The sequence below is a fragment of the Anolis sagrei genome, chromosome 1 (genome assembly GCF_037176765.1).
Source record: "Anolis sagrei isolate rAnoSag1 chromosome 1, rAnoSag1.mat, whole genome shotgun sequence".
NCBI classification, from domain to species: Eukaryota; Metazoa; Chordata; class Lepidosauria; order Squamata; family Dactyloidae; genus Anolis; species Anolis sagrei.
In genome coordinates, this window is record NC_090021.1 from 91,235,825 (window position 1) to 91,259,728 (window position 23,904).

Here is a 23,904-nt window from a genome sequence, read left to right on the forward strand (position 1 = left end):
TCCCTCAGCCCTCTCAACCCCCAAAAACCTTTCTTCCTTACCTTGCTTGCTTCCAAAACCCTATTTCCCTCCCACTGCTCAGAGGATGCTTTGATTTGCTTTTCTTGCATGGCAGAAGGGAAATCAACTGGATGGCCCCTGGGGTTTCTGCTCTTCTTCTAACAAAGACTGTGTAGCCTTCGGTTGGGGTGCTTTGATTGGGCTTTTCCTGCGTGGCAGAAGTGGGTTGGACTTGATGGTCCCTGGATTTGCTTCTGTTACTACTACTATTACTACTACCACTACTACTATAGAGGCTAGATTGCCATCTGACAGGGACGCATTGCGCTTTTCCTGCATGGCAAAAGGGAATCGGATTAGATGGCTCCTGGAGTTTTCCACTGAAATACTGTTAGGTTTATGTTGGTTAAAATTATTCTTCATTTTCAGTATCGTATTGTTCTTTCTTTCCTTTCTTTTTGCACTATAAGCGAGATATGTCCAGTGTGCATAGGAATTTGTTCATTTTTCCCCAATTAATTCACACAAACACTCTCCATCCGTCAAAAAGTTTGCCCATGCCTGAGATATATTCATTATATATACTATATAATATAATATATAAACATTTCTTGGGGCTCCACGAGAAACTTTTGCTTCAAAAAGGGCTCCACAGCTGAAAAAGTTTGAGAACCCTTCTCTAGAGCATATCTTGAGCTCCCTTAGTGTAGGGCTAAACCAGTTCACCCCGGTTTATCCCATGCTTAGTATCAGATATTAGGCCTGGGCGGTTTCGTTCGTTAATTTTGTAATTCGTTAAATATTCGTTAATTTTAGCAATTACAAAACGATTACAAAACACATTTTCAAACCCGGAAGGGTTTTAAAATAACGAAACGGCATCCCCCATACTTTTAACGAGCTTCCGCCCATTTCGTAAATGGGATGGAGGATGCTGGTGCCCTGGGAGCCAATCCGGCGCTCCCAAGCACCCAAGTAGTGCACCGTGGCTGTTTCTGATTGGCCAGCAAGCCCTTTAAAAGCGGCTCCGCGTGGCCGCACAGCTCATTTGTTGCGGAGGCGAGGGAGAAGAGAAGAGGTCCGGGAGGGCGGCTTGCATTTGGTTGGCTTGGTTGGTTGCTGGCTAAGCTTGGATTGGATTTATTCCTTGCTTATTATTCATTCCTTGCTTGGATTCATTCCTTGCTTATTATTCATTCCTTGCTTGGATTCATTCCTTCCTTCGGTCTTTGTTAATTTGTTAATTTTCCATTTTTGAATATTTTTTTAAAATACCTGTCTTTTATTCTTAAAAAAACCAAAAAATATTCTAAAAAAATAAAAGACTCTTCTGTTGGTGTGTGCTCTCGTTTGCCCTGTCTCGTGGCTGTGTTTGGTCCACATCAGGGCCAGTTTTTGGTTAATTTTCCATTTTTGAATATTTTTTAAAAATACCTGTCTTTTATTCTTAAAAAAAAACAAAAAAATATTCTAAAAAAATAAAAGACTCTTATGTTGGTGTATGCTCTCGTTTGCCCTGTCTCGTGGCTGTGTTTGGTCCACATCAGGGCCAGTTTTTGGTTAATTTTCCATTTTTGAATATTTTTTAAAAATACCTGTCTTTTATTCTTAAAAAAAACAAAAAAATATTCTAAAAAAATAAAAGACTCTTATGTTGGTGTGTGCTCTCATTTGCCCTGTCTCGTGGCTGTGTTTGGTCCACATCAGGGCCAGTTTTTGGTTAATTTTCCATTTTTGAATATTTTTTAAAAATAGCTGTCTTTTATTCTTAAAAACAAAACAAAAAATATTCTAAAAAAATAAAAGACTCTTCTGTTGGTGTGTGCTCTCATTTGCCCTGTCTCGTGGCTGTGTTTGGTCCACATCAGGGCCAGTTTTTGGTTAATTTTCCATTTTTGAATATTTTTAAAAAATACCTTTCTTTTATTCTTAAAAAAAAGCAAAAAATATTCTAAAAAAATAAAAGACTCTTCTGTTGGTGTGTGCTCTCGTTTGCCCTGTCTCGTGGCTGTGTTTGGTCCACATCAGGGCCAGTTTTTGGTTAATTTTCCATTTTTGAATATTTTTAAAAAATACCTTTCTTTTATTCTTAAAAAAAAGCAAAAAATATTCTAAAAAAATAAAAGACTCTTCTGTTGGTGTGTGCTCTCGTTTGCCCTGTCTCGTGGCTGTGTTTGGTCCACATCAGGGCCAGTTTTTGGTTAATTTTCCATTTTTGAATATTTTTTAAAAATACCTGTCTTTTATTCTTTAAAAAAAACAAAAAAATATTCTAAAAAAATAAAAGACTCTTATGTTGGTGTGTGCTCTCATTTGCCCTGTCTCGTGGCTGTGTTTGGTCCACATCAGGGCCAGTTTTTGGTTAATTTTCCATTTTTGAATATTTTTTTAAAAATACCTGTCTTTTATTCTTAAAAAAAAAATATTCTAAAAAAATAAAAGACTCTTATGTTGGTGTGTGCTCTCATTTGCCCTGTCTCGTGGCTGTGTTTGGTCCACATCAGGGCCAGTTTTTGGTTAATTTTCCATTTTTGAATATTTTCTAAAAATACCTGTCTTTTATTCTTAAAAAAAACCAAAAATATTCTAAAAAAATAAAAGACTCTTCTGTTGGTGTGTGCTCTCATTTGCCCTGTCTCGTGGCTGTGTTTGGTCCACATCAGGGCCAGTTTTTGGTTAATTTTCCATTTTTGAATATTTTTAAAAAATACCTTTCTTTTATTCTTAAAAAAAACCAAAAATATTCTAAAAAAATAAAAGACTCTTCTGTTGGTGTGTGCTCTCATTTGCCCTGTCTCGTGGCTGTGTTTGGTCCACATCAGGGCCAGTTTTTGGTTAATTTTCCATTTTTGAATATTTTTAAAAAATACCTTTCTTTTATTCTTAAAAAAACAAAAAATATTCTAAAAAAATAAAAGACTCTTCTGTTGGTGTGTGCTCTCATTTGCCCTGTCTCGTGGCTGTGTTTGGTCCACATCAGGGCCAGTTTTTGGTTAATTTTCCATTTTTGAATATTTTCTAAAAATACCTGTCTTTTATTCTTAAAAAAAAAACAAAAAATATTCTAAAAAAATAAAAGACTCTTCTGTTGGTGTGTGCTCTCATTTGCCCTGTCTCGTGGTTGTGTTTGGTCCACATCAGGGCCAGTTTTTGGTTAATTTTCCATTTTTGAATATTTTTTAAAAATGCCTGTCTTTTATTCTTAAAAAAAAAATATTCTAAAAAAATAAAAGACTCTTATGTTGGTGTGTGCTCTCGTTTGCCCTGTCTCGTGGCTGTGTTTGGTCCACATCAGGGCCAGTTTTTGGTTAATTTTCCATTTTTGAATATTTTCTAAAAATACCTGTCTTTTATTCTTAAAAAAAACCAAAAATATTCTAAAAAAATAAAAGACTCTTCTGTTGGTGTGTGCTCTCATTTGCCCTGTCTCGTGGCTGTGTTTGGTCCACATCAGGGCCAGTTTTTGGTTAATTTTCCATTTTTGAATATTTTCTAAAAATACCTGTCTTTTATTCTTAAAAAAAACCAAAAATATTCTAAAAAAATAAAAGACTCTTCTGTTGGTGTGTGCTCTCATTTGCCCTGTCTCGTGGCTGTGTTTGGTCCACATCAGGGCCAGTTTTTGGTTAATTTTCCATTTTTGAATATTTTCTAAAAATACCTGTCTTTTATTCTTAAAAAAAACCAAAAATATTCTAAAAAAATAAAAGACTCTTCTGTTGGTGTGTGCTCTCATTTGCCCTGTCTCGTGGCTGTGTTTGGTCCACATCAGGGCCAGTTTTTGGTTAATTTTCCATTTTTGAATATTTTTAAAAAATACCTTTCTTTTATTCTTAAAAAAAACCAAAAATATTCTAAAAAAATAAAAGACTCTTCTGTTGGTGTGTGCTCTCATTTGCCCTGTCTCGTGGCTGTGTTTGGTCCACATCAGGGCCAGTTTTTGGTTAATTTTCCATTTTTGAATATTTTTAAAAAATACCTTTCTTTTATTCTTAAAAAAACAAAAAATATTCTAAAAAAATAAAAGACTCTTCTGTTGGTGTGTGCTCTCATTTGCCCTGTCTCGTGGCTGTGTTTGGTCCACATCAGGGCCAGTTTTTGGTTAATTTTCCATTTTTGAATATTTTCTAAAAATACCTGTCTTTTATTCTTAAAAAAAAACAAAAAATATTCTAAAAAAATAAAAGACTCTTCTGTTGGTGTGTGCTCTCATTTGCCCTGTCTCGTGGTTGTGTTTGGTCCACATCAGGGCCAGTTTTTGGTTAATTTTCCATTTTTGAATATTTTTTAAAAATGCCTGTCTTTTATTCTTAAAAAAAAATATTCTAAAAAAATAAAAGACTCTTCTGTTGGTGTGTGCTCTCGTTTGCCCTGTCTCGTGGCTGTGTTTGGTCCACATCAGGGCCAGTTTTTGGTTAATTTTCCATTTTTGAATATTTTTTAAAAATACCTGTCTTTTATTCTTAAAAAAAAACAAAAAATATTCTAAAAAAATAAAAGACTCTTCTGTGGCTGTGTGTGCGTTTGTCATTTGTGTAGTTTCAACCAGTGCGCTCCTTTTGCCAACAGAAAGTGCTATAATACAGTGCTTGCTCATTTGTGTAGTTCCAACCAGTGCGCTCCTTTTGCCAACACAAAGTGCTACATACAGTGCTCGCTCATCATTTGTGTAGTTCCAACCAGTGCGCTCCTTTTGCCAACACAAAGTGCTATAATACAGTGCTCGCTCATTTGTGTAGTTCCAACCAGTGCGGTCCTTTTGCTCATTATTTGTGTAGTTCCAACCAGTGTGATGAAACGCTTCCCTCCCGGCTTTTCTAGTCGCAAGGGCCAAGTGCTATCGCGAATACCGAAGAAAGGCAGGGGACTGAAGATGAACACATTGACAAGAAGGGAACATTCATCCAACGAGATGGTTATTGAAACACCCACAGATGCTTCAACCAGCTGTGAGATGGCAGAACCTTCTTCTTCATCAGTTCGAAAGACTCTACGTTCAGATCCTGATGTCCTTCCAAGTACCTCTGATACTACTTGTTATGAAGAGGAGGGCGAGGAGGCAGACGTGTCAGAGGAATGGGAGGAAGACAATATGGAATGTGCTTCCACCACAGGAATTAGTGATCAAGAGGACTGCATGCTGATGGAGGGCGAGCTACAGAAACAACCAACAATTATACTCCCTTCCACAAACACCGACAGTCCAAACACGAGCATGAGTACATCTGAAGTGCCTAGTAGGGGTAGGCCGAGATCGCTCCTATGGGATCATTACGACGTCCATAATCAGAGGGCCACTTTGGCAGTTTGCAGGCATTGCGGTGTGAGCGTCAGCAGAGGAAAAGATATGAGGCATCTTGCCACAACAGGGCTAAGGATGCACATTAAGCTACACCACCCCCAAATGTGAACTTGGTCCTTCTTACTTAACTTGCAATACTGCTACAGAAATTAGTATGTATGCAATACTTCCCAGATAATTTTCAGTTTTTTCAAAGTGCAATTCTGTTACTTTTTGTTACTTTTTCTTTATTTATTTCTTATATTTACTTTCTAAGTTTTTATAATAACATTATTTTTATATATTAATAATTTATAATTTAATTTTATATATTATTTTTATTATTATTTATAATTATATTTTATAAATATTTTAGAAATTTAATTATATTTTATTTAAATATTTATATTATTATTTATTTCATTTATATAATATATATAACAATATATTATTATTTTATTTTATTTTATATTGTATATATTATATAATTTTATATTATTTATTATTATTATTATTTATTATTATTATTATTATTATTATTATTATTATTATTTATATTTTATTTATTTAAATTTTATTATTATATTATTGTTTATTTCATTATATTATTAAATTGACTCAGTTTTGGCTACTTTATCTTATTACTTTTTTATTTAATATCTTAATATCTTGTTCTATTTGATTATTTTATTTGATTTATTTTATGAAATGATTTTGTTTATAGAGCATTTAGCATTGCGCAGTCACGTCCGCCATCTTAACGAATCGATTCGTTATTAGTTTAATAGCGGATCAAGTCGTATTTAATAACGAAGTTTTGGAAGTCGTTTTGCGCATGCTCAAATCGCATCCGCCATATTAACGAATCGATTCGTTATAACCTTAACGAATCGACCCCGCACCAATAACGAAGTTTCGGAAGTGATTTGCGCATGCGCGGGGGGTCCGCCATCTTAACGAATCGATTCATAAATATTTACGAAATTTCGTAAATACCGAACTTTTTTAAGGAAAAATTTTGTAATTATTTTAAATATCGAAACAAAAAAAAAAACCCCAATTACAAATCGATTTTAGAAACAAATTTTTCCGTTGTTACCCAGGCCTATCAGATATCTCTGGATGACATGTGAACTTTCAGGAGCAACTTCTAGCCCACATTGCATTTTTGGCTCATATAGACAAGCCATAATTGAGAGAAAGAAGTTGATAGCATAGTTTTTGTAGACTAGATATACATGGAGTGAAGTGCCTAGGAACAAATCTTTATAGACAGAATGTATGTGTGAATACTAATAGCCATAGAAATGCAAAACATGTAGGTAAAGTGATGATGTGAGAAGTACAGATTTAATCATCATTGATGGATGACAAAGGCAGGAGGAAAATTTTTGCTTAAAGCCAGGGTGATACAGAAACTTCTGAGTGGTGGATGGAGCTGTTAGAATGTAATGTGAACCAGAAAGGAGCTGCGATTAGCTCAAAACAACCCGCATGAGGCTTGGGTGTTAACTAATATTGTAATATGTGTAGCATCTCTGATCAGCTCACTATTGATGGACTAGAGTTAATGGATGTATTCCAATTCTATTGTTTTTCCTTCCAATTTTCCTTTGTAATTTGTTTGTTTTTGCTGTTCAAGGACAACTCTTCTGTGGTCAGATATTGAATGCCCAAGAAGACTGAAGTGTTCTATAATTGGTTTTTGTTTGTTTTTTGTGTCCAGTCTATGCTAATTTATCCTCAGGACCAGAGACTGGCCTATTTTGCTCAATGTAGAGTTCTGAAAGGCATTGTTAACAGAAGATGGCATATATCAAATGAGAGGATGTGCAAGTGAAAGGACCTCTACTATTGCAAGTGATAGGTCTTGTGATATCATTTCCCAGTGGATATGTGGTTAGAGTTGGCATCTGGGTTTCTGGCATGGTCTTGTACACATCTTTCATGCATAATTGTGTCCCTCTGTATAGGTATGTACCTGTTTCAGATTGGCAGGCTATCTGTAAGTCCCCCTCGATCGACTGTCACCTTGTCGTGGTGAGGGGGCCTGCGTGTTTCAATGAACCTGCGGGCACAACAACTGGAGATGTGCACTCCCAGGAGTGGCTGTGGGGGAGGTTCCAGACCAAGCACAGTCCAAGGACCCAAAGACCTCAACGGCGGAGCAGGCGGAAGATAACATGGTACATGTTACAATGGCTGTGAAGGTGGAAGAAGGCTGCAACAGATTGAGAAGCCACTGTCATTGTGTTAAACTACACCACCAGTGGAACCTCACTCTGTGAAGACTGTGTGTTGATCAGTTGTGCACTGACCTCCACACATTAAAAAAACTCATGCACAGGCATCTTCCAAAGAAAATAAAAACAAACCAACAAAAGTCCCATGGCGATCAGCAAGTGGCGACAGGGGCAGGACTGTGAAATCTGGAAGCCCCTAGTCACAGACTGGCACATGGGCGGTGGATACGGACTCAGTAATTCTACCTCAAGGTCTGAGGCAGTTGAGTAGTTCAGCAGCTATATCCATAACTGAGCAGACCTTTTTAGGACCCACTCTGCTCACCCCACATGGGGAAGGGGCTAGAAAAGGTGCCCTAAACATAGTCTGCCTCTCTTATCCCTGACTGGACTGCCGCGTCCAGTGGGGTCACCACCCTGTGGCCAAAAAAGAAAAATGAACTTCGGTACATGGAACATACGGACATTGATGGACAACACGGACAGTGAATGCCCTGAATGCAGAACTGCTATCATTGCAAGGGAGCTGGGATGCTTTAACATCGACATAGCAGCACTTCAGGAGACCCGAAGAGCAGGAGAGGGACAGCTGAAGGAAGAAAAGGAGGCTACACCTTCTTTTGGAAGGGACTGCCCGAAGAAAACCAAAGAATGCACGGAGTTGGCTTTGCTATCAGAAATGATCTGGTGAAACATCTGACCGAAGCACCCACTGGCATCAACGAACGACTCTCAACCCTTTGAATTTATCTTGCCAAAAACCAACAGGCAACCATGCTGATGAAGACATCAAGGAGAAATTTTACTGTCAGCTGGACACCGTCTTATCGGAGATACATAAGGAGGACAAAATCATCATCCTGGGGGAAATCCCAGCAGATTTCAAGGATGCCACCATTATCACCCTCTTCAGAAAAAAAAGGGAAATAAAAGACTGTGGTAACTATCGAGGTATCTCCCTTCTAATCTCAGCTGGGAAAATCCTCACAAGAATCCTTGCAAACCACCTTCTGCCCCTCTCAGAAGACACCCTCCCAGAATCCCAGAACAGCTTCCGCCCCTCCAGAGGAACCGTGGACATGATCTTCACTGCACGACACCTCCAAGAAAAATGCAGGGAACAAAATCAACCTCTGTACATGGCATTCATCGACCTTGCAAAGGCATTCGACACAGTGAATCGCAGTGCTCTCTGGACCATCCTCCAAAAAATTGGGTGCCCTAACAAATTTGTGAACATCCTGAGGCTCCTCCATGATGACATGATGGCAACAGTTTTGGACAGCGATGGCTCCCAAAGTGACCCATTTAAGGTGGAATCAGGTGTCAAACAGGGATGTGTTATTGCCCCAACTTTATTCTCCATCTTCATCGCTATAATGCTTCATCTTGTTTATGGGAAGCTTCCCACCAGAGTGGAAATCATATATCGGACAGATGGCAAGCTGTTTAACCTCAGCAGACTGAAAGCCAAAACCAAGGTTACAACAACATCTGTTATAGAACTCCAGTATCCTGATGACAACGTTGTCTGTGCACATTCAGAAGAAGCCCTACACAGCACTCTAAACACCTTTGCAGAAGCATACGAGAAGCTCGGCCTGTCATTGAACATTGAGAAAACCAAAGTGCTGTTCCAGCAGTCACCAGCCAATCCCTTTCCAATGCTGGAGATACAGCTTAATGATGTAACATTAGAAAATGTTGACCATTTCCGCTACCTTGGCAGCCACCTCTCCACCAAAGCCAATATCGACAGCAAAATACAACACCGCCTGAGCTCTGCGAGTGCAGCATTTTTTCAAATGAAGTAGAGAGTATTTGAGGACCAGGACATCCGTAGGAATACCAAGGTGCTTGTTTATAAAGCTATTGTCCTCCCAACCCTGCTATATGCCTGCAAAATGTGGACTGTCTACAGACATCACATGCAACTCCTGGAAGGATTCCATCAGCACTGCCTCTGGAAAATCCTGCAAATCTCTTGGGAAGACAGGTGGACAAACGTCAGCATGCTGGAAGAAGCTAAGACCACCAGCATTGAAGTGATGGTCCTCCACCATCAACTCCGCTGGACCGGCCACATTGTCCGGATGCCCGACCACCGTCTCCCAAAGCAGTTGCTCTACTCCGAACTCAAGAACTGAAAACGGAATGTTGGTGGACAGGAAAAGAGATTTAAAGATGGGCTCAAAGCCAACCTTAAAAACTGTGGCATAGACACTGATAACTGGGAAGCCCTGGCCCTTGAGTGCTCCAGCTGGAGGTCAGCTGTGACCAACAGTGCTGCAGAATTTGAAGAGGCACGAATGGAGGGCGAAAGAGAGAAACGTGCCAAGAGAAAGGCGCGCCAAGCCAAGCGCGACCGAGACCGCCTTCTACCTGGAAACCAATGCCCTCACTGTGGAAGAAGATGCAGATCAAGAATAGGGCTCCACAGTCACCTACGGACCCACCAGAATACTGATCCTGGAAGACTATCCTACTAAGCCAACTAGGGATCACCTAAAGGAAAAAATCTGTAAGTAAGTAAAAGGCTTCCACCGTTTCAGAGGACAGTGTACGTTGTTGTTCATTGATGATACATCTGAGCGATTTCAATTGCGGTTTCAACTCCATGTAACCACTTACAGGATTATGCTATTAGCTGTTCTGTAGTAGATTGGCCTTGTTTACAATGCTTGCCTTTATTTATTTATTTATTTATTTATTTATTTATTTATTTTTATTGCATACGGTGGGCCATCAGGAAGAGTCTATATTTTCTGAGTCTGAAAGGTATTTTGTTGTATATTGGTGTGGTGCCTTATTTTAGTCTTGTGTTGTGGAGAACCAGGTGGTCCCTTTGTGTAGTAGATTGGTGTCATTGTCCTTGAAGTATGCCTTGAGTCATAGGGGATTGAAGAAGGCCTCTAGTCTAGATCACCCCAGAAGTTTATCATGTGTGTTGGATGGTTGGGGCGGGGGGGGGGGGCAGAAAGATAAGTCCCTGGCAGACTCCTCTGCTTGACTCAGGATGTACCTTGATAGATTACAGTATTATTGCTTCGATTCATGATACTCCTCTTATAGGTTGTGGAATCTTGTAGTAACAAGAAATGTTTCTTTTCCTTCTTTTTCATGAGGAAAGTGAAATGTGTCTCAGTGGTATCTCATGACCTTATATCTGTTTTTCTTGTGTTTCTGAAATGTTCAATCTAAAATAATTTATTCAATACATTATTAATATTAGTCTCCAGGAAAAAGTAATCCAAAACTACACACTGTATTTTACAGCAATCAAGAATAAAACATCAGGAATAAACCATTACAGATTGATATATGAGTAGAACTCTGTATACAAATTACCCCACTGTGAATGAAAAGCAGGGAGCAGATTTCAGTGTCCATTGTTCTGAGTTGTCTTGGTTTAACATCCATTTTCATATTAACACTAAAAGGTTTCTGTGTGATATGTGGAATCTACAGTACTGTGAAAAGTGGTTCATGCAGTATATTTTATATCACTCTGTGAATAGCACTTATTAGATCCTCCTTAGCATTTTGCTTACATGGCAGTTGTAGAAAGTTCAGTAGACATAATATTGCAGTCAGAAAAGTGTTTTACTTAATGGTAGAACACTTAGCAAATACCATTTTTATGAGGTAAATTCCAAGTTTTCAGTGCTGGTTTGGAGGAATTATCCATGATGTAAACTCCTTGACTCAACTTAAAGACAATAATGGCCTTTTGGGTTGCCAAGTTATCTTGTTGCCAGAAAATTAGAAGGCATAACTATCATCACTTCCTATCAGGCTCATCCTGTCAGTCCTTAGCCCTCTTATTTCCCATTGTCTGAATGGCTGCTATCCATCCTAACCTCCCTTTGGCAGCCTATGCCCTTCAAGAAAGCCATGTACAATCCTAATCCTTCATGCTGCTTCTGGGTCTCACTTTCTTCCAACACAGGGTCCCCTCCCTAATTGAACAAAAATGTTCCCATTCCCCCCATATGTGTGTGTCTGTATATATATAATCAATATATATAATCACAGAGGGACAGGAGGCTTATGGATCCGGACGGATTCCTGACGGCTCTTGGGGAGTTTCCCGCCACCGCGGTAGGTGATAATGTCGAGGCCTTGGTCGCTCTCTGGAATGGGGAGATGACCAGGGCTATTGACAAGATCGCTCCGGAACGTCCCCTCTCAAGTAACCGAGCTAAACCAGCCCCTTGGTTCACTGAGGAGCTGGCAGCGATGAAGCGAAGGAAGAGGGTTCTAGAGAGCGTGTGGCGATCGGACCCAAACGAGTCAAACCGAACACGGTTTGTGTCCTTTTTGAGGGCATATGCCGCGGCAATAAAAGCCGCAAAGAAAACTTTCTTTGCGGCCACTATTGCGTCTGCAAAAAACCGTCCGGCGGAGTTGTTCCGGGTTGTCAGAGGTCTTTTAACTCCTCCCACGGGTGGGAGCCCTGACAACTCGGCAGCGCGCTGTGAAGCATTTGCTCGGTTCTTTGCAGACAAAGTCGCTTCGATCCGCTCTGGGCTGGACGCCACATTAGATGCAGTCTCCGTGGATGTGACACAAGCACCTGCTTGTCAGTTTTTGTTGGATTCTTTTCAGTTTGTGAAACCCGAGGATGTGGACAAGATACTTGGAGGAATGAGACCCACCACGTCCATCCTAGACCCCTGCCCATCCTGGCTTCTTAAGGAGGCCAGAGGGGGATTGGCCGAGTGGGTAACGGTGGTGGTTAATGCCTCCCTTCGGGAGGGCAAGATTCCAGCGAGCCTAAAACAGGCTGTTATAAAGCCGCTGTTGAAGAAACCATCACTTGACCCCACTAAATTGGACAACTTTCGGCCTGTTTCCAATCTCCCCTTTTTGGGCAAAGTCATGGAAAGCGTGGTGGCCTCACAACTCCAGGTATTCTTGGGAGACACGGATTATCTGGATCCGGCACAGTCTGGTTTCAGACCGGGACATGGTACCGAGACGGTCTTGGTCGCCTTAGTGGATGATCTGCGCCGGGAGCTAGACAGGGGGAGTGTGTCCCTGTTGGTGCTCCTGGACCTCTCAGCGGCCTTCGATACCGTCGACCACGGTATTCTTCTGGGGCGCCTTGCAGGGATGGGCCTTGGGGGCATTGCTCTGCAGTGGCTCCGGTCATTCCTGGAGGGTCGTACTCAGAAGGTGTTATTGGGGGACTCCTGTTCAACGCCGCAGCCGTTGACCTGCGGCGTTCCTCAGGGTTCCATCTTGTCCCCCTTGCTGTTTAACATCTACATGAAGCCGCTGGGTGAGATCATCCGGAGTTTCGGGGTGCGGTGTCACCTGTACGCAGATGACGTCCAACTCTGTCACTCCTTCCCACCTGCTACTAAGGAGGCCGTCGAAGTCCTGAACCGGTGCCTGGCCGCTGTAATGGTCTGGATGAGGGCGAACAAACTGAAATTAAATCCAGACAAGACAGAGGTACTCCTGGTCAGTCGCAAGGCCGAACAGGGTATAGGGTTACAGCCTGTGCTGGACGGGGTCGCACTCCCCTTGAAGGTGCAGGTTCGCAGCTTGGGTGTGACCCTGGACTCATCGCTGAGCCTGGAGCCCCAGGTTTCAGCGGTGACCAGGGGAGCATTTGCACAGCTTAGGCTCGTGCGCCAGCTGCGCCCGTATCTTGGGAAGTCTGACTTGGCCACGGTGGTACACGCTTTGGTCACATCCCGCCTCGACTACTGCAACGCTCTCTACGTGGGGCTGCCCTTGAAGACGGCCCGGAAGCTTCAGCTAGTCCAGCGCGCGGCAGCCATGTTGTTAACGGGAGCTGGACGCAGAGAGCATACAACGCCTCTGCTGTCCCAACTCCACTGGCTGCCGATCTGCTACCGGGCCCAATTTAAGGTGCTGGTGCTATCCTACAAAGCCCTAAACGGTTCCGGCCCAAAATACCTTGCAGACCGCATCTCGGCCTACGAGCCCACGAGGGCCTTGAGATCATCCGGGGAGGCCCTTCTCTCGGTCCCGCCTGCCTCACAGGCACGTCTGGCGGGGACGAGGGAGCGGGCCTTCTCGGTGGTGGCCCCCCGACTGTGGAACACTCTCCCTGCTGAAGTTAGACAGGCGCCCTCCTTGATGGCCTTCCGTAGGGGCCTAAAAACATGGCTCTTCGAGCAGGCCTTCAATTGAATGTAGTTAAACGGACACTGGAATGAATTAGGACTACGAATTTTCGGCTATGACCCCAGGACTTGACGAAGCGGATTTTTAGTATAAGTATATGTTATGTTGTATTTGTCTGGTTTGTATCGTCTTGACTCACTGTACACTGTCTTCTTTGTTGTTGTTCACCGCCCCGAGTCGCCCCCGGGCTGAGAGGGGCGGTCAATAAATGCAATAAATAAATAAATAAATAAATAAATAAATTTGCTAGCAGAGAACTAGGACCTTGAGTCTGTGTTCTTCCCAATAAATTGCTGACAATTTTAGTTTTTGACTCCAACAATCACCTGTTTCAGTGAAAGCATGGAGGCTATTCAATTGTTGATTTTCATCTTGAATGCAAAATAACAACAACAACAACACAACCCAGAACAATGATTGCACTAGTTGACATTTCTTCAGTACTGTTTGTGTGTGTTATTATCAAAATTGCATGTGTACTACTCAGGACTCTAAATGGGAGATTTAGGTATTTACAAAAAAATTGCATGCTCACAATATCCAGTTAAAGACAAGTTGTGGATCCACATATTTGCTCCCATTCATTGTTTTTACTCTGTAGATTAGGAAAAGTGTTTCTTATACTCCACATGGTCCCTGAGACCCCATTTACCGCTTTTTCCAACAGCCCAAACCCTCTTCTCAAATTCATTATTTTTGCAGACAATTTACTGTCCTCAAATGGCTGCATATGGCTACAGAGTGGCCTCAACCTTCTTGCTTATGCTCCGATATCCCAAACAGAAAAAAGATTGATATCATGATACTTCCAGTTGTATTGGGAACAAGTGCCAGCCTCTGTTTTAACTGGGTTCAAGAACCTGGATGTGATTCTGTTCCTATGGATTCTGCTGTTTCATCAAGAAATGTGGTTTTATATGAAACTTGTTAAAAAAACTGAATCTGCAGAGATAAATTCAAATTAAGATCAAAAAAGAGATAGAGGTGCAGTGCTGATGCACAGAGTTGTACTGTATATTATTGCATAAGACTTACATAAATGCTACTGCTTTTTCACAATAACTTTCTTTTCTCTCTCTTTTTTGTTGCAGTCTTGACAAGTGGGAACACATTTAAGAAGAAATGTCTATTCATTCCTTTTGCATCTGGAGTATTTTTACCATATCACTAATCTCTGTTATAAACTCTGAAGGCGTTTGAGGATTGAAGACCGTAAAACATATTCTTCTCTGAATGTCCTTGGTCTAAAGCAGATGCACCAGATCTTTCGGATGAGTGTAAGGATAAAAAGGTTGGTGGATTCTTTGAAAGCCTACAGCTCGGAATTAATTTGTTTATGTGTATAATTTATAGCAGGGGGGATTAGGTTTGTTGCCACATACAATGATTGTTAATGTAGTATGTATTTTAGGGGAGAAAGCCAGCTATCCAAGGATGCTTTGAGACAGCACAGAAATGCGGGTTTTAAAGGGAGGACATGCCCCCACAGAGTCCTGGGATTTCTTCAGTCCTGGGATTTCTTACACTGGCATCCTCACAGGCTTCCTCTGTATTGGAAAAAGATGAAAGATGGATGGGGGATGTCTAGCAGAAGATGTTTTTTAATCGCTCTGATATGAGCTGAACAGTATATGCGCACATGCAAATACCTTAATATAAATACAAACAGATTTGCATGTGCACATATGATGTTCAGCACATAACAGAGGATTTTTTTTAAAGTCCGCCCAATTTTTCTCTTCCCCAATTGTTTATTTAAGCTTTTTTTTTAATATTATAAAGTTTAAAATAATGAATTTCTGAGAGTTCTAATAGCTCTCTATTTGTGCTTCCTTTAAATTCGCTGTGTGTCTCGTTTCACAACCTAATCAACCAATCAGTGGTTTTGGGCTTTTAAAAAGTAGGCAAGTGCTGAGGTAGTCTCCACAGGGGGAGGGAAGGAAATCACATGTTTTCGTGAGTTCAGGGATAAATAGTGATGTGAATATGCACATTTTCTGGCTAGAATCGGAATAAAAGAGGACCCTTTTACCCTGTGTTTTTGTCTGTTGCGGTGAATCAGTGTGCATTTAGTGCTAGCGTCATGTAGCCACCCCCTCCTTTTAATATGGGAAATCCCATGGTTTAGGTGCTGTGTAGATGGGCCCCAACACTGAGGCAGGATCTACACTGGCCTATATTCCAAGATCTGATCTCAGATTACCTTCTTATTCTAGGTTATTTGGTACTGTAGACTCATATAATTCAGTTCAAAGCAGATAATCTGGGATGAGAGTCTGGGATATAGGGCAGTGTAGATCCAGCCTGATTCAATCTGAATGAATTGTATGGATTACTTAGAGAAAATCAGATGTGTTTGTACTATATATGAGTTCTTGATAACAAAAAGCCATATAGAGACAGAAAATCTGAATTAACTCAAGTTAAATTTAGAATGAATATGAGATGGTATTGTTTCAGGTTTCTTAGTGTGCATTTGCACAATAGAATTAATGCAGTTTTACATGTCTCGATGCTAGGATTTATAGCATGCTGAGGCATCCACTATCTTTAGCAGAGAAGGCTATACCTTATAAATCTACAACTTCCATGATTCTATTCCATTGGGCCATGAGAGTTACAGTGGTATTAAAATGCATTAAATTTACAGTGTAAATGCAACCTGAATATTTGGTTTTGTTTTTAGTCATGGTTAGAGTGGATTAGTCACTTTGCACTAACACCCTCTCTCTCCTTGCAATTTTCCAATAATTTGGTATGTGCTGAACTTGATGGCTAGGTATGGCAATTGTCTTCAACAAAATAAAGCAAGCTAAGGCTGAAATCCTGTGTCCATTTTTTTTTTTTTGCAATTCATTGACTGAATGCATTTGATTCAGTCAAATTTACTAAATAGGGCTTTAGAACTTTGCTGTCAACTGCCTACTTTGACTTATGAAGAGATGGATGATGGTTATGTTTAAGTGGATGTAACAAAGCAAAGGGGTCACAGGAGGTGCAACTATACAAGAATGAAGTCTGGTTCCTACTGAAATGTTCATCACCTGATCTGGAGTTGGGAAGCAGCATAGTGGCCTTTTCTTTGTCATTGTGATGCATGTAAGAGTCTTCCACTCGGACCCCACCCCACCTGTACAGAGAGAAGGTTCTTTTCACACATTATAATGAATGCAAGTAGGTCAGAGAGGAACCTGCTGCAGCAGTACTTTTTCACTCCATGTGTGTTCATTAAAAGCTTGTCAAAATCTCTGAGAATGGCTTTAGTCTGTAGCGCTAGATACACTGACCTACAAGTTAGTCCCTTTGAAATCATTAGGGGTTACTTCTGAGTAGACATATGGAGGATTGCAGCACAGTGTGTCTTGGAATAGCTTAATGATAAACTTCAAATAATGGCATTTCCCTTCCCTTTACAGGATAAAAGTGATTGTGTTTGAAGTAATATTATTAGTGATGCTCCCTCGACACCAGTCTACTAATTGGGACTGGGGATTCCCCTGAATGGGCTCTTTGAAAATCAGGTGTGAAGTAAAACAAATTGAGAATAATTTGTTCTAAAAATGTGTTCTGCTATGTCTATTGTAAAGCTAGGGAGTCTGGTGATTAATAAAGGCTGAACTAAAACCTAGTAATGTTACTACATCATAATTTTGGCATTTGTGGTACATAAATCCTTCAACAAAATTATATCCTTGTAGTAATGCTGTCTTTCTTTTAGTAAATTTTTAGCTTTGTGCAAGCTTACCGTGCAGTTATAAACCATAAGAAGTTGAAAACATGTCATCGTTTATCAGAAGAAAGAGACATAGATCCCAATGGCATTAATTAGCTGATCAGAATTCAAGCAAAATAATTGCATAAAAATGTAACAGAATAGCAGTGGAGCATGCAGCATCATTCTTCACTAAAATAAATAAGAATATATCAATGGAGACCATAGCAGGCATAGGGAAATATTGCAACTCCTTTAATAAATGATAAGGGAATTCATGCCCAGATAAAAGTTGTTATCCAAGAGGTGAAGTAACATCCCAAATCTATTACAAAAAATATTTTAAAATCTCACGTATCATGAGTGTTTATGCTTTCCATCCTAGAAAAGACACAGAAAAATATAACATTAGATTTGGGGCGGTTCTGCACAGCCATTGAAACTGAGTCAGGATGTGGATTACAGAGAACTGGTTCACTGCGGAATGCTTACACAGGCATCCCAGGAACCAGTTGGTAGCTGAGATGGCGGCCACCAAGATCCACTGATTGTAGATTGATCCGAATCCAGGAATAAATGTTGTTTTTGTTTTTTATCATCTGGCAGTATGCACTGATGGGCAGCAGAATCACAATCAGTACCAGAGCAAGGCAGGGCACAGCAAAAAAGTAGAAAGTTGACATTCTAATGGGAACGTTGTGGCATCCTCTCCGGGGGGTGGGGGTGTTTTTGTTTACCTCCCAACAAGCTGCATTTCTGGGTTTTTCAAATGCATTAGCACTAGCCCAATCCTGACGTGCTCTGCAGTTTTCTGTCTCAAATCTAGCTCTGCATGAGATATACACTGATTGGCTGCAGTGGATTTTATGGCTTATTTTGGAATTTCCAATGAGTTTTTAAAATAGGCTGTTTCTGACTGGGTGCTTGCTGCAGCACATATTGGGAGTGTACATTTTGTGGACATCCCTGCATTTTAATGCTTGTGTAAAATTGCACCAAAACTATATATGTATATATAATATGGATGCACCCTGGGTGAGCACAAACATTCCTAGAACGCAAACATTTCTACCAGCAAATGTACACAAGTTTCAGTCTCACTAATCAGTGTACATGAAATACACATTCATTTGATAGCTTCTGTCTCTATATTGAAAACAATTTGTCTTCATAGTTAAGACTTACATGTTTATTGAACTGAACTGGGTTGAATACCCTGACCAATATTGTAAAATGTTTGTATGAAGGTCACTTTTTCTCTAGCAAAGCGTGTGTGTATTTGCCATTGGTTTTCTCCATAGCCTTGTAGAAATAAATGCAAAACTTACCTTTGCAGCACAAAAAGGAATGCAACATAATGTGAATGCAAGTTATAAATATAGCCAGTGTGACCATTCTTTTCTGTGCTTTACCTTGTGTGAAAACATTATGTGCAGGCTGCTGTCCACATATATTTGGTTTGTGTCCTCATAAGAAGCTAATTGTTCTGGTATTTATGCAAAAGTTGAGTTTTTGTTGCAGGGTTTCCTTTTTTCTCATTGTTTTGTTTTCCTTTTTGTTGTTGTTTTGTTTTTCTTTGAAAAGTTGTTGTAATTCCCCCACTCCCTTAGGACAGCTGTAGATTTCATTAGGAGGCTGTTAAGAGCAGCCTTGAGTGCTTTATCTGTAGGAGGCTGACTCATCACTTGGGTCAGCATAAAATAGGTAGTGCTCTGAAACAACTTGCCTTCAACTGCGTAGGTTCCAAGTGACGGTTGTTCTACTGATTTATGATTTTCAATGTCATTTTGTTCAAAGAAATGGGATAAAATTTGCTCTCTTAAAAAGTAAATATGTACACAAATGTGTGCATGCATACATATAAACAATAAGACATACACAGGTATCTCAAACAGCAGGTTGTAATTCCAGACTATTTGCAGTCAAGAGGTTTCTACTGAGCAAAATGCTCATTCAATTTGGAAATGCAGATTATAATGATTTTCCTATCTTCCTCACATTAGGGGTCCTGACATCATCATGCAGATTTATATGTTTTAATGTGATGTATCTGAGAAACTTCCATTCCAGGGGACACATGCTTTAAGTGTATAAACCATTAACTCAGCCATAATGCAGCATTCCTTAGCTTCACTAAATGAAATGTGATATGCTTACATCATCCTGTTTTTTTTATAAAGTGTTAATTTTAATACATACAAAGTAGTTTGCACAGGAGCATTGCTTACAATGTGCAGTATTGAAATGACTATTTCCTTCTGAAATTGCAAAAGGTGGCCATATAGTTTATAGTAGAATAAACAGCAAGAGAGTGTAAATGGGAGTGGTTAGGAGAAACTATTGAAATTTGGAATCCACAGAATTTAGTTACCAATAATCTTGGAAATGTAACTGCTGGCCTTTGAACTTACTGGAGGAAAGCCCCTGTACTTGCAAAGTGAATAAGGATGCAAGATACTAGAGCATGGCCTTATTAATTATGCAGACCTTCTGCAACTATCTGAATAAATCATCAGCCTTTTAAATTGTTTAACTCATATCGTCATGTAGAAATCAGCTCAGCATAAATGGTGGAAACACATCTTTCCAAGTCTTTTGTCCATTCATTTTCCAGATTTGGGCAAGTGCACTGTGCCTTAAGGCCCTAAATCAGATTCAAGAGCTGTTCCTGGCACCTTATAGACCAAACATCAGAAGATACGTATACTGAAAAAGGACTGGTCAGGTTACACTGTCTTCGCCAGCATCCAATTAGCTCTGCTTAGATGGTAGGGCCAAAGGGTTCCTAGTCTTGACTCTTAAGCCAAGCAGCCCTGAAAAATTGTCTTTCCATATTATTCATAAGAATACTCACGGAAATCCTTCTTTGTTCATTCTGCCCAATAACTGATCCTAATCTTTTGACCTGGATTTGACAATATTGCCAAAAACAAAGTAATTACAGTGCTGGATAGGCAAATTGCTGTTGTTAAATGTAAATTTGCTTGAGTCAATAACTTTCATAAAGGACAAAAGGAAAAACAAACCAGACTCCTATGATGAGCATCTACTTTTGCACTGCCCTGCATTGGGTGAGTAAGGAGAGTGCTCTGTTGACTGAGAAACATACCTGGATGTAATCTTACATGGCGGGGCAGCTACCAATGTCTACTGACTGCTATTACTTACTCTCACAGGTCTACACTGATCTATATATCAACACCTTCCTATCAGGGCCCTTCTACATTTAACTAAAACCTGAGTGGAAGCAGGTTTCATTTCTTACCCCCTCCCATAGCCCCGGGCTTTCCCCCAGGGGATGGCTAGATGCCATCCCGGGCCAACCAAAGGTTGACCTGGGATAGCATCCAGTTCCACCACCCCTCCCCACACACACCATTCTCTCCAGTAAAACTTACCGGAAGGGCTTGCCAGCATCACAGGCCCCTCTGCACGGTTTTCCTGATGCTTGAAAATGGCTGTGGGAATTCACCCCAGGATCATGGAATAAGGTCTGAATCTGTTGAGGTGTTTTATTAATCTGGAGTAAACTGGGACAATACAGTTTACTTTAGATTAATCCAGGTCTGCCTTAGGCATTGTCACCAATCATAGGTTTAGGGCCTGTATAGAAAGACCCTCAGTTGTTACTCACAAGCTTTCTCTGGTGTTTTTGCAAGGCTGGAAAGGTGACAAAAAGTAGGATTCTTACAATGTATTTGCACTGGAATAAACGTGGACCAAATGGCTGCCTCTCCAATTTATTATCTCTTGTAGTTTGAATTTTTTTTTTGAAAAAAAAAAGGTTTTGAGTAAAGATTGGATTCCCTGTGACACACAGTGTCAAACACTGGAGTTTATGAAGATACTTCCAGTTCTATTTTTCCCAAAGGAATGGGTATTTAAAACATGGAAGTGAGTGGTGGGGGTAGAAAGAGAGAAAGGTGTTGTATGTTTTTGGTAAATTACCTAAGACTTATGCATGGCTGCTGTTAGCCCTCCACATTTGCTGGGCTAAGGGGCGTAGGACCCCTGTTTGATCTCAAACTGGCTTCAGGATTTTCTGTGTAATCATCTGCACAGCAAAACCACTTTGAAACTGCATTAAATGAACAGAGATTCCTAGAGAGGTATTCTCTTTAGAAATCTCTTACTTCTCCAGCCTGACCATAGAATCACACTAGAGGACTGGGAGATTCCTAGAGAGAACATTTTTAGTAAAATCCATGAATAATAAAATATTTCATCCCGTCAAAACCGCAAGTCAAAACAGCTAATCTGGAGGCATGACTTTAGTGAAATATGCAGGTGTAAGTCCAACTGATTCCTGGATATGATGACATATAAAATTATGTAGAATCCAGATCCAGGTCATTTGAAGGCCTGTACTTTCCCTTCTAAATCTCTCTATGTTTTGAGATCTTCTGGAAAGGCTCTTCTCCCTGTTGTGCTACCCTCACAGGTACATTTGATGGAACTCTGGAGCGGGTCTTCACAGTGTTATAAGCTGGTTTGAGTCCAAAACTGAGGAAAAGCATAATGTTAATCATCACCAGTCTTTTGGGGAGGTTTTCCTGCAACTGCCTTCTAATATGTTTGCATTGTGGACTATATGCACAATCAAAACACCCCCTGAGTGGTAAAAGAGAAATAAGGTTTTGAAAGCAAGGAAGATAAGAGTTAAAGTTTTTTGGCAGCAAGGGAGGGGTAGGTTGGGGGAGGAGCAGGAAAGAGGAAGGAAAGCTTGGAAAGGGAGAAAGAGGAGGGAGGAGGAAATGGTGGAGCCCCTCAGTATGCTTCATGGAGCCCCAAGGGCTCTGTGGAGCACACTTTGAGAACTACTGTCCTAGAGGAATGATCTTGGGTACATTTCTCTACAAAAATTTTGAAATCCCCGCCCCATGATACAATAGTATAAACAGAAACTTCTCATGGGGTCAGGGGCTTCTCATTGCCAGAAATTTTTTTAGCATTCCACTAACTTTCTCCCTCCTTCCTCTTTTCAAATATACTTTTCATCTCCATCAAACACTCTTCTTCTATAAAGTGAATGGTTCTTGCCCACCCAAAACAAACCACTCCAGAGTATTCTAAATTAAAACATGGATAGCTCATTATACTAAATTCAGGCTAGAAAAATCCATTCTGAGTCCAACTACTATGTGCTATGTACTTAAAATAAAAGAAAATAGAGGGCTCCAGGAGTAGCAGATAGTACTCTTTGCCTATCAAAAAATCCTTGTGAGTCCTGGCTCCATTACATAGCACTGTGAGCAAAATCACACCTTGTACATTATTTGGATGGGACTGAAGGGGCTGAAAGAATGAATTCAATCTTTGAAGTTAGAACACTTTTATAATATTGCAATGACTACCCTTCCAATTTCATTTTGATGGCACCCTTCTCCACTGCCAGCCCAGAACACCTCTTTGTAGACTTGCATACTCAATGATAATTCATTCCCTCTCCGGGAGTTTAGTGTAAGTTTTTGATGAGTCAGGTAGGTCTTTAATAAGGCAACAAAAACTAGAAAGCAGCTTAAATGTGGGGCACTATTTCTCCTGATAATTGAACAGACATTTCTTTTCAAGTATAATTTTTAAGTAGGTCTAGATCTAGAGAAAATTATCGCATGCTCTCTTGCAATTCAAATACTAAGTACAGTGAAATTATCACCTATTTCTTAAAGGCATTTACTTGCAAATGTCTTTTAAATTAGCACTTTTATGAGAAAATATTGAAATAATGTCTCTCTAATTTTATTGCTATTTTTGATGGATTAAACTATTTGAAAGTTCATGATCTGATTCCAGCTGAAGTATTTTGTGAATTTTCTCACAAAGTGCAAAGAGTGAGAAAGCAACAGTGACATACTTCCAAAGTATTCTATTGCATAGTAGAATGCATTGTGATAAAGCTTTTCTCCTGTCTGAATAACCATTGCAAAATCTTAAAAGGGTAAATGAACTATTTTTCACACTGTGTCAATGCTTTATTTCTAAGACACATTCGATGTTGGGGTATGAAATTCCCTTGGATAGCAATCGATATGTTTCTGCTTGTGTTGATAAGGGAAAGGAATAGCTTTAATCTGTGATGTGGGACATACTACATTATTTCCTGCACATGCACATATGAAAGGATCAGACTATGGGATTACTGAGCCGTTTCCTATCTTTCATTTTTTCATGTCAGTCTTTACTCAAGTGTGTACAGATCTAGGGTGTTGTGTAGGGCACATAGGCAATAAAGAAAAGCTGATCTGGGTCTATTCTTCCTGACTCTTGACAAAGGAACTTGGGAAAGATGTATAGGGAGAAGCATGTACACTGGGGTCTTGGGAATGCACATTGACACTGGATCTCAGTAGGCGAGGCACAGACAAGTTTCACATCCACCAAAGCAATGATGTTCATTGCTATGTAACTTGCATAGTGTGTCCTCAGTAAACACTTTGGATGAGAGAACAAAAGGGGAAGATTTTAGAAATGCTATACGGCCATGACCATTGGTATTTCCAGAAATT

The 23,904-nt window shown here is 40.2% G+C and overlaps 1 protein-coding gene across 5 annotated transcripts in view; it reads left to right on the top strand.

The window, feature by feature from the left end:
- HS3ST5 (heparan sulfate-glucosamine 3-sulfotransferase 5) overlaps positions 1-23,904 on the top strand; it is a 264,511-nt gene that overhangs the window by 97,417 nt on the left and 143,190 nt on the right. For 4 of the 5 annotated variants that reach the window (XM_060753198.2, XM_060753196.2, XM_067467047.1 and 1 more), the window contains one exon: positions 14,778-14,977. The exons of the other annotated variant lie outside the window; for it this stretch is intronic. The gene's annotated coding sequence lies outside the window, so the exon portion shown is untranslated. The remainder of the gene's footprint in view (positions 1-14,777; positions 14,978-23,904) is intronic. 5 annotated transcript variants of the gene reach the window in all.